At 46.6% G+C, this 8,524-nt stretch overlaps 1 long non-coding RNA gene across 1 annotated transcript in view; it reads right to left on the reverse strand.

Annotated features, from left to right (window-relative positions):
- Window positions 1–3,883, reverse strand: part of LOC105871559 (uncharacterized) — a 53,127-nt gene extending 49,244 nt beyond the window's left edge. Inside the window, exon 1 of the long non-coding RNA XR_012918491.1 lies at window positions 3,741–3,883. This is a non-coding gene — a long non-coding RNA (uncharacterized LOC105871559). The remainder of the gene's footprint in view (window positions 1–3,740) is intronic.
- Window positions 3,884–8,524: the final 4,641 nt, after the last annotated feature.

The raw sequence follows: 8,524 nt of genomic DNA on the forward strand, positions 1-8,524 counted from the left end.
GGAGGGCTGGCTCACAAAGAAACAACTTCAGCACTCTGTGGAGCCTGCCTGTTTAGGATTCGCTGGCCAATAGAAAAACAGAATACAGTGTCACCTTGTCATAGCCATTCTAGGCAACTGAAAGGCAGACATGTTCTGGACAAAATCATTTCTTCTGCTGCTTACCCAGGTGATCTAGATGTCCCTGAAGCATCCCTGGATGAATGGGACACAGTGTCTGGTAGAACTCTGTACCCCTAAGACCAGGGAGCAAAAGGGCTGGGACCCCTCTCCAGTGCTGCCTCTGGCAGGAGTAAGCCTTCTCTGGCTAAAATCAGCCCCCATCAGAGCAAGGCCTCGAGTCCTGAAGTCTCACCCAAGCGGCAGCCTCAGGAGCCCGGCATTCTCAACATTTGACCACTTGGTTTTGCCATTAAATTTGTGATCCTGAAAAAGACTTTTGTCCTCTTTATGCTTCCATTTTTCCGTCTATATAACGGAAATAACACCATCTGTTTCCTTTACCGATTCACAGAAAAATCATGAGAATCTTGAGGCAGCATGTGCGAAAGAAACTCTCACCGTCCACTAGAGTGTGGATGATAAGAGACTACCCCAATGATAAACTGAGACATGGAAGAGCTTGGGGAAAAAAAAAAGAAAAGAATGGTGGGGCGTTTAAAGGAGATAAAGAATGAGTTTCAATGGAACTACTAAAATGACTCAGTAAACTGCCTCCCCTGGCTAAGAATAGCCCTAGAAATAAGTAAGAAGGTAAAATTTGTCATTCCCTACCCATCAGATGCCCTTAACTTCCTCATGTGTGGTCTGGGGCTCTGCATTTCCAACCACTCTTTCCTATACTTACTCTATGCCCACATTCTGAAGAACTTTGCTAGAAAAATGGTCAAATTTATACCCCAATCCATGTGTTATCACTGTGAGGTAAGTGTACTTGCTCTTTTGAAGTTGATGGCACACTGCCTTAACTCAAAGTAGTGACCAGTACTTGGGATTTCAAATATACAGAGGATGATTATCTTGACAATGAGGGAGGACTTTGCCACCCAACTCACATAACGTGTATGGAACCACCCAGTTCCTCCATTGAAAGATCATCTTTTCCTAAAGGGAAGATGGCTCCAAAAGTCTGGTAGAGCCTTGCACTTTCAAAGCATAGCTGAGTTATACATCTTCAGTTAATTCTCAGAATAACTGAGGTGAGTAAGCATTATTATCAACTTTCCTGTTTTACAGATTAAAAAACACAGACACCTAGGTGAAGTAGTATCCCTAAGACATATAGGTCAATACTGAAATCTGGATGTGAACACAGTCTGGCATATCCCAAAGATACTAACCACTGCTCCTAACCCCTCTTAGGAGAGAAAGTGCCCTGAGAAGCTAGATTCACACATATGAGTGCCTTTGACAACTTTTTCTTAGGTAAGGACAGTTTTTTCTTAAGTCCTTACACCCTGTTAAGAACTTCCGAGCTGTTCTTGAGGTCTAAGCTCTATGATACTACCCTCCAGCTTTGCTTTGCTACCTGGATTTATGAACCAAAGGCAGGGAAGGCACGTTAATTTCAACTGGGGGCCTCTAATTGTTCACCCTTGCTCAATAGCCTGTCTTCACTGAAGGACTGTAACAGGAGACGGAGGGAATGTGGAAGGCAGCAAAAGAGGAAATGTAGGTGCAACTTTGGAACTGTGGGCAGCAAATAAACACCAAATGCAATTCTTCACATCCAAAATTTTTGGATGGTTCCATCTCTTGGCAAAGCAAGATCTAAAGCATAGAATTAGCCCTTCTGTAAGCTTATTCTTGAAAATGGCTTCACAGTGCTCTGTGGTGCCTTTAAACTTGGCAATGTCCTCCTAGGTTGTGTCCCTTAGTCCTGTTCCAATACATGTGAAACAGAGAGATCAATCTTTATCTCATTTGACAGACAAGGAAACTGGAGACCCAGAGTTGTTAAGTGCCTTGCCTAAGGTCACACAGCTAGTAACAGGAAAATTGATCTTAAACACAGATTTCCTAACTGCCAGACCTAGGTTGTTTCCAATCATCCCTGCAGCTTCTTGAAAGCTATTAATGTATGGCTCCACATTCCACTGCTAGTTATTTATCCAATAGAAAACGAAATATACATTATCCATACAAAGATTTGTACACAAATGTTATAGCAGCCTTATTACCTTGCCCAAAGTGGAAATGCCTCAAATATCCATCAAGAGGTGAATGGATAAACAAATTGTGGTATATGCATACAATTAATACTCCTCAGAATAAAAAGCAAGAACTATGGCTATACACAGCAACATGGATGGATCTCAGAATCGTTATGCTGGGTGAAAGAAATCTGACAAAAAGAGCACATGTTACATGGTCCCACTGAGATAGACCTCTAGGAAATGCAAATTAATGGACAGTGACAGAAAGCAGATCAGTGGCTGCTTGGGATGGGAGAGGGGCCCGGAGGGACAGTAGTGAAAGATTACCAAGGGACACAGAAAACTTTGGGGGGCTGGATTTGTTCTCTACCTTCATTGTGGTGATAGTTTTATAGGTGTATGCACTTGTCAAATTTATCAAAGTATAATTTAAATATGTACAGTTTATTGTATGTCTATTATGCCTTAATATAGTTGTTTTTAAAAACCATATGACTCTTTTTGGGCTTAGGATGTGGCAGCTCGGCCATCTCTCACCTCACCCAATCCCTAAAGATGCTCTCCTTCCTCGGGCTTTCGTCCATAACAAGGTCATTGCTGAAGGCATAATACAAAGGGACCAGACCAATTCCAGTGAATCATTACTATGATCACAATGTTAGTGTTCTCCTCCTCTTTACAAATACAAATTTAGGGTGACTTTAGCTTTACTCTAGGCAAAGGATTTCCCTTTTTCCTGCCTGAGGATCACTTAGTAAAACAAACAGAAGCAGTTATCATTATTCTTCCTATTAAATATGCCTAGTAAACACGTGGATAGGCTTACAGATTTAAGACAGAATTGAGATTGTAGAGGGCTGAAAAAATGTGGAGAGGGAACAGAGAGAGCAAAAGAGAGAACAAAAAGGGGAGAAGAGAGGAGACCCGAGAGCTAGACAGTAGAGCTGGAAGGGCTGAAACAGAACTGCAAACGCCCTTCTCAAAAATTGGCAAGCAGACTGCTGGGCTGTGGGGCTACTGCAGAGCTGCCACGTGGCCCCCAGGCATGGAGGAACGTGTAGGACCCACCACACAGCTGCCCTGGGGCTGGAGAAGCTGCAGATGACCCTCCTCACCATAGACGGGAGGAGGGGACCAAACCTTTCCCTAAGAGTTTTCCAGGCCTTCCTCTACTCTACCTGTGAAAATAAACTGAACTTCAGCTGTGCTGCCCTGCACTCTGGCCGGCTCAGGAACACACGTGTAATCCACGACCAGGGGCAGGACGCTGGAATCGGGTTTTCAAGAAGTAGCCATGATGTCAAGGTCGGGGGAAAGAGGCCTTCCCCTTCCTTGCCTGAGTAAAGAGAGAAGTAGCTTAAAGATGGTTGATTTCCTCTGAGCAGACTCCCAGACTCTACCCTGGGCTGTCTCCACTGGCAGAGAGGATGCAGCCCTTCTGAAGGGAGTCCCCGGCTAGGCACTATTTTGTCAGCGAGCAGAGTGCCTGGCCCTCTGTATCAGTCAGGGCTCACGAGAGAAAAAGAACCAGTAGGATACATGTGGCTGCATAGGAGCGGAGTTATTATGGGAATCGGCTCTCACAATGATGGAGGCCAGGAAGTCCCACGACACGCCAGCTGCAAGCTGCACAGCCAGAGGAGCCTGCAGTGCCGTTCAGGTGAAGGCCTGGGAACCAGGGCACCCAGTGTCTGAGGGCAGGAGGAGATGAATGTCCCAGCTCAAGAAGAGAGAGTGAATTTACTCTTCCTCTGCCTTTTTGTTCTATCTCAGCCCTCTATGACTGGGTGGTGCTCACTCACGGTGGTGAGGGTGGATGTCCCGTATTTGGTCTACGGATTCAAATGCTGTGTTTTCCAGAAACTCCCTCCTAGACACACTCAGAAATAATGTTTTACCAGTTATCTCGTATCCCTTAACTCAGTCAAGTTGACACACGAAATTAACGATCACGTCGTGACACCTCAAACACCAAGGGCGAGGCTCGGAGAACCTGGGGCATGGGGATGCCGGTTGCCTGCATCACTGATACTCACAAGTGATCTCCCAGGAGAACCAGATAAAATCAGCTGGTGGGGCTTATTAAAATGCACATACCTACGAAATCCAAATCTCTGAGCATGCTGCCAGATAACCTGCATGTGAACAGGCTCCTCCAGATAATTCTTACTCAACATTGAGGAGTCGCTGCCCTTCTGGCTCACAAAGCTGGAGCCTCGTGTCCCTTTCACGAGCAGTTCAATAATGGACTTTCCTCAGTTTACAGGGAAGAAAGGGGACACCTCCCCAGAGAATAACCAAGATCTTTCCTGCCATGGATATTTCTCACAAAAGGTTTCTCTTGCATACTAAGTTCCATATTCCATACAACAGACATGGAAGGGAAAGCCTCCCCTCTCAATAATTTGCCATCCATGGGCAGGCAAGCAGGGGAGAAGGGGCCCTGGTGTTGAATCAAGCACTGTGCAAGACCCAGTCCTCTTGATCTCAATTTGTCCTTTTTTTCTTTCTTTTTTTTTTTTTTGAGACAGAGTCTCACTCTGTTGCCTAGGCTAGAGTGCTGTGGCGTCAGTCTAGCTCACAGCCACCTCAAACTCCTGGGCTGAAGAGATCCTTCTGCCTCAGCCTCCCGAGTAGCTGGGACTACAGGTATGCGCCACCATGCCTGGCTAATTTTCTCTATATATTTTTAGTTGGCAATTAATTTCTTTCTATTTTTAGTAGAGACAGGGTCTCGCTCTTGCTCAGGCTGGTCTCAAACTCCTGACCTTGAGTGATCCACCCACCTCAGCCTCCCAGAGTGCTAGGATTACAGGTGTGAGCCACCATACCCGGCCCCAGTTTGTCCTCTTAACAGCCCTATGAGCTACAGGTCATTACTCCTGTGTTACGGTGGAGTCTAACACTCTCACTGGCATTCCTAACCACACAAGCCTTGCCCCACCTGTAGAGCCTGCTGCAATCACTAGAGCTCCAGACACTGGAATATCATTTAGGAAGGTGCTAGACCCAGAGAAGTCACTGGGATCCAGTAAGCATTGTCCTGTTCCTTCCACCAGCACTTCCTCCTCAAAAATCATCCCATTTTTCCCAGTTCCAATACCTGGCTTGGGTTCCACTGCCCCCACTGGTCATCAGAGGCAAACCTCCCTCTCTCCCTCCAACATCTTGGGCTAAAAGATTTCCCCAAAACGACATGCTTCTACCCACACACAGCCCAGATGTCTGGGGGTGGGGCAGAGACCCTGGGAAAGAAAAGGTCACACCTGTATCTGAGTCACCGCAACGTGGAACACAGCAGGGCAAACATAGCCTGTCAGGTCACGTCTGCCTGGGCTTTGAGGCAAGCATTTCCAAAGCGTGTGTCACGCTGTTTTCGACCAGGTGGGCCCCAATATCTTGGCTGCAAACCTCACCCTGGGCCCCATTGGGATACTCTGCCCCTTGTGAGGGAGCAAACATAGCCAAACACTTTCATATCTTAGAAACCACTGGGGCATGGTCCCAGGGACCCAGTGATGGAAGGTGGTTATGCTTCACCTGGAGTAGGAAGCTCCAGTCTGGTTAAAGAGAGACATAAACTAGATGCATGGAGGCTCCTTTCGCCTTCTCTCTGCAGTGTCTTCACCTGCAAAATGGAAATCAATTATTGCCTTGCTTTGGGTGCCCCCAAAAGCAGACCATGAGAGAGGGATTAGGACATGGGTACTACTTTATTTGGGAGGTGACTGCAGGAAACACAAGTGAAGGAGGGAGGAAGAGGATACAACAAAGGGAAAATATCCAGGAAATGAGCAAAGGTGGGCAATGAAGCTCTATCCCTCCGGGGACCCTTTAGGATCCAGGTATAACGCACCAGAGAATCGTGCCACTGAAGGATGGAGAAGCTGGGGTAGGCATCCACTAACTCCTGTGCCTCAGTGGTTGAAGACTGCCCAAGGGGTGTAAAGGCCCAGGTATTTTGGGGCTGCCTTGTGTGTGGTCAGTGCAAGCTACTACCAAGGACAAGGAGAAAAAACCCTCAGACATGGAAGCCAATAGCCGAGGGGCCTTGAGGTGGGACACTGTCAGTGGGCACAGGGTAGGCCTGCTGTACCTACAGGTGTCCTCAAGGGAGGCCACGGAGGTAGCTGGCACACCTATGACGTAGCTACAGTTATCCTCCCTGCGGGTGTTAAGCGGATTAAATGAGACAATGTATAAAAACCCTGGCACTGTGGCACCTCACACAAGTACAAGAAAATGCCTTGTTCCTTTATTATTAACAACTTTGGGATTCACAGCACACTTCATAAACTCTCTTCACCAGATTGGCAATACAAATGCCTCCCTCCTGCCTAGATTCGAACCAAAAGTTCCAGGGGACCAGCACCTGCTGAGCCCAAGGTGTGAATAAATAGAGGGATCACTGGGTGCGTGGCCCTGTGGGACCACCCAGAGGAGGGGCAGCCCAACGTAGCACATACTCTCCACAAAGCTGTCTGCCCAGCCAAGAATTCACCCTGTCCGCTTAGCATAGTCATCCTAACCTGGACTGGAGCCTTTACCAAATTCCCTTGTGATCTCTTGTCACTCACATCCCTAAATGTCCACAGCATTCTTAATTTATCTTCTACTGGTCAAGTTCCATGACTAGAACACTCTAGCCAAACAATGCAGAAATCCAGCCAAGCACAGCCTTCAGTGTTCACATGGAACTCATGGACATTACACGCAAACTAAACTGTGACTGGATCATAGACAATGACTGTGGTTACCCAAATGCCCCTCATTTAGGAAGACTAGAACCTAACATAAACGCCAATAGCCCTACTTGATGGAGAAGAAAAACTGACATCAATAAAAATGACTTTTCCAAGGTCATTTAAGATGGTCCTCACTTTGTTCTTTCATGCATTTCTTCAGGATATTAATTGAGCATCTACTATATGGTTTTAGTAGAAGCTGGGATAGGCATCCACTAAGTCCCATCCCACATTAGTTGGTGATTGCCCCAAGGGTGTTAAAGCCAAGTGATTTTAACTATATATCAGGTGCAGCTAACACAGGTTAAGTGTCCCGCTGTGGTGGTGCCCACATTCTCCTGGAAAAACAGACAGTAAACAGGTAAATAAATAAAGCTTATATTTCAGATAGTGAAATTTGTCTTCATAGTACACACATCATGAAGAAATAAAGCAGGCTAAGGAGATAGTAAGTGATAGAATGGAGAAGGGGCTCTCTTCTAGATGGGGTTGTCAGGAAATCTTGTTTAGAATATGAAGTGTGAGCTGGCTCATGGACTAAAAAGAGCCATGCAAATACCCGGGGAAGACAGCTGGGGATGAGGAGACAGCAGGCGTGAAGGCCCTGAGGCAAGAGGGACCTTGCATGCTAGAAGAAGGGGGCAGGCCAGGCTGGCTAGAGCCCACTGGGCATGTGGCTGAGCTCTGCAGGGTCAGAGGTGGGCAAAATCCACTTGGGAAGAAGGTAGACCTTGTGGGTTTGGATGCAGGTGGGCTGATACATTTCATGGCACACATGTCAAGTGATTCTTATCCATTCCTTCTGCTTGTACCAGGGATCTAAGAAGATCCTCAGTACAAAAAGAGGAGCAAGAAAGAGTTGTTGATGTTTTGAAGGGAAGAGGAGCTTTGAAATATAATCATGAAGAGAGGGCAAGTAAATTCACGAAGGGAACATGATAAGATAGTGGCGCTGAGATTTGCCATCACAAATTTAAAGTCAGCACAGTTGTATAATTTCTCCAGCCACACTTAGCTACTTGGGTGGGGCCCAGGGCAGGCAGCGAGTTGGAGTTTTGACAAGAGAAGTCAATAGAGGAATCGGGGAGAGGGCTCCATGCATCCAGGATGTGTTTTGACATCATTAACTGCAAATCCAAGCGTGGGGTGGGCAGCGGGCAGTGAAGAGGTGATAGTCAGTGGATTGAAGGTCCAGTGGGGACTGAAGAGTGTTGAACTGGGGTACAAAAAAGGAGGATGTCATGTCCAGAAAGGAGAGGTTGGAATGAACATTTCAGAGGAGGAACAGTTATAGGTCTTGGCGAGGACCAGCTACAACCATGGAAATGGGCGGTATCTACTATAAGCCATGACTTGGTACCCAGGGCCAGGCCAGAGTGAGTGGGTACAGGGGATATGTGAGAAGCATGAGACTCAGTGTCTGCCTCACAGGAGGGGAAAACACAGCTGGCAAGACAGGCCCACGAGCAGGTGACAACAGCCAATCACACCACCTTGAAAATGGGGGGATCTTAAATTTAGACGAGGCTTAGAGTTTAGCAATGGCTTTCATGAGTATTCTCTGTGTCACACGTAACATTATGTCCACTAGTTTGTCATCCGTATTTTATAAATGAGGACACT

The sequence above is a fragment of the Microcebus murinus genome, chromosome 3 (genome assembly GCF_040939455.1).
Source record: "Microcebus murinus isolate Inina chromosome 3, M.murinus_Inina_mat1.0, whole genome shotgun sequence".
Lineage (NCBI taxonomy): Eukaryota > Metazoa > Chordata > Mammalia > Primates > Cheirogaleidae > Microcebus > Microcebus murinus.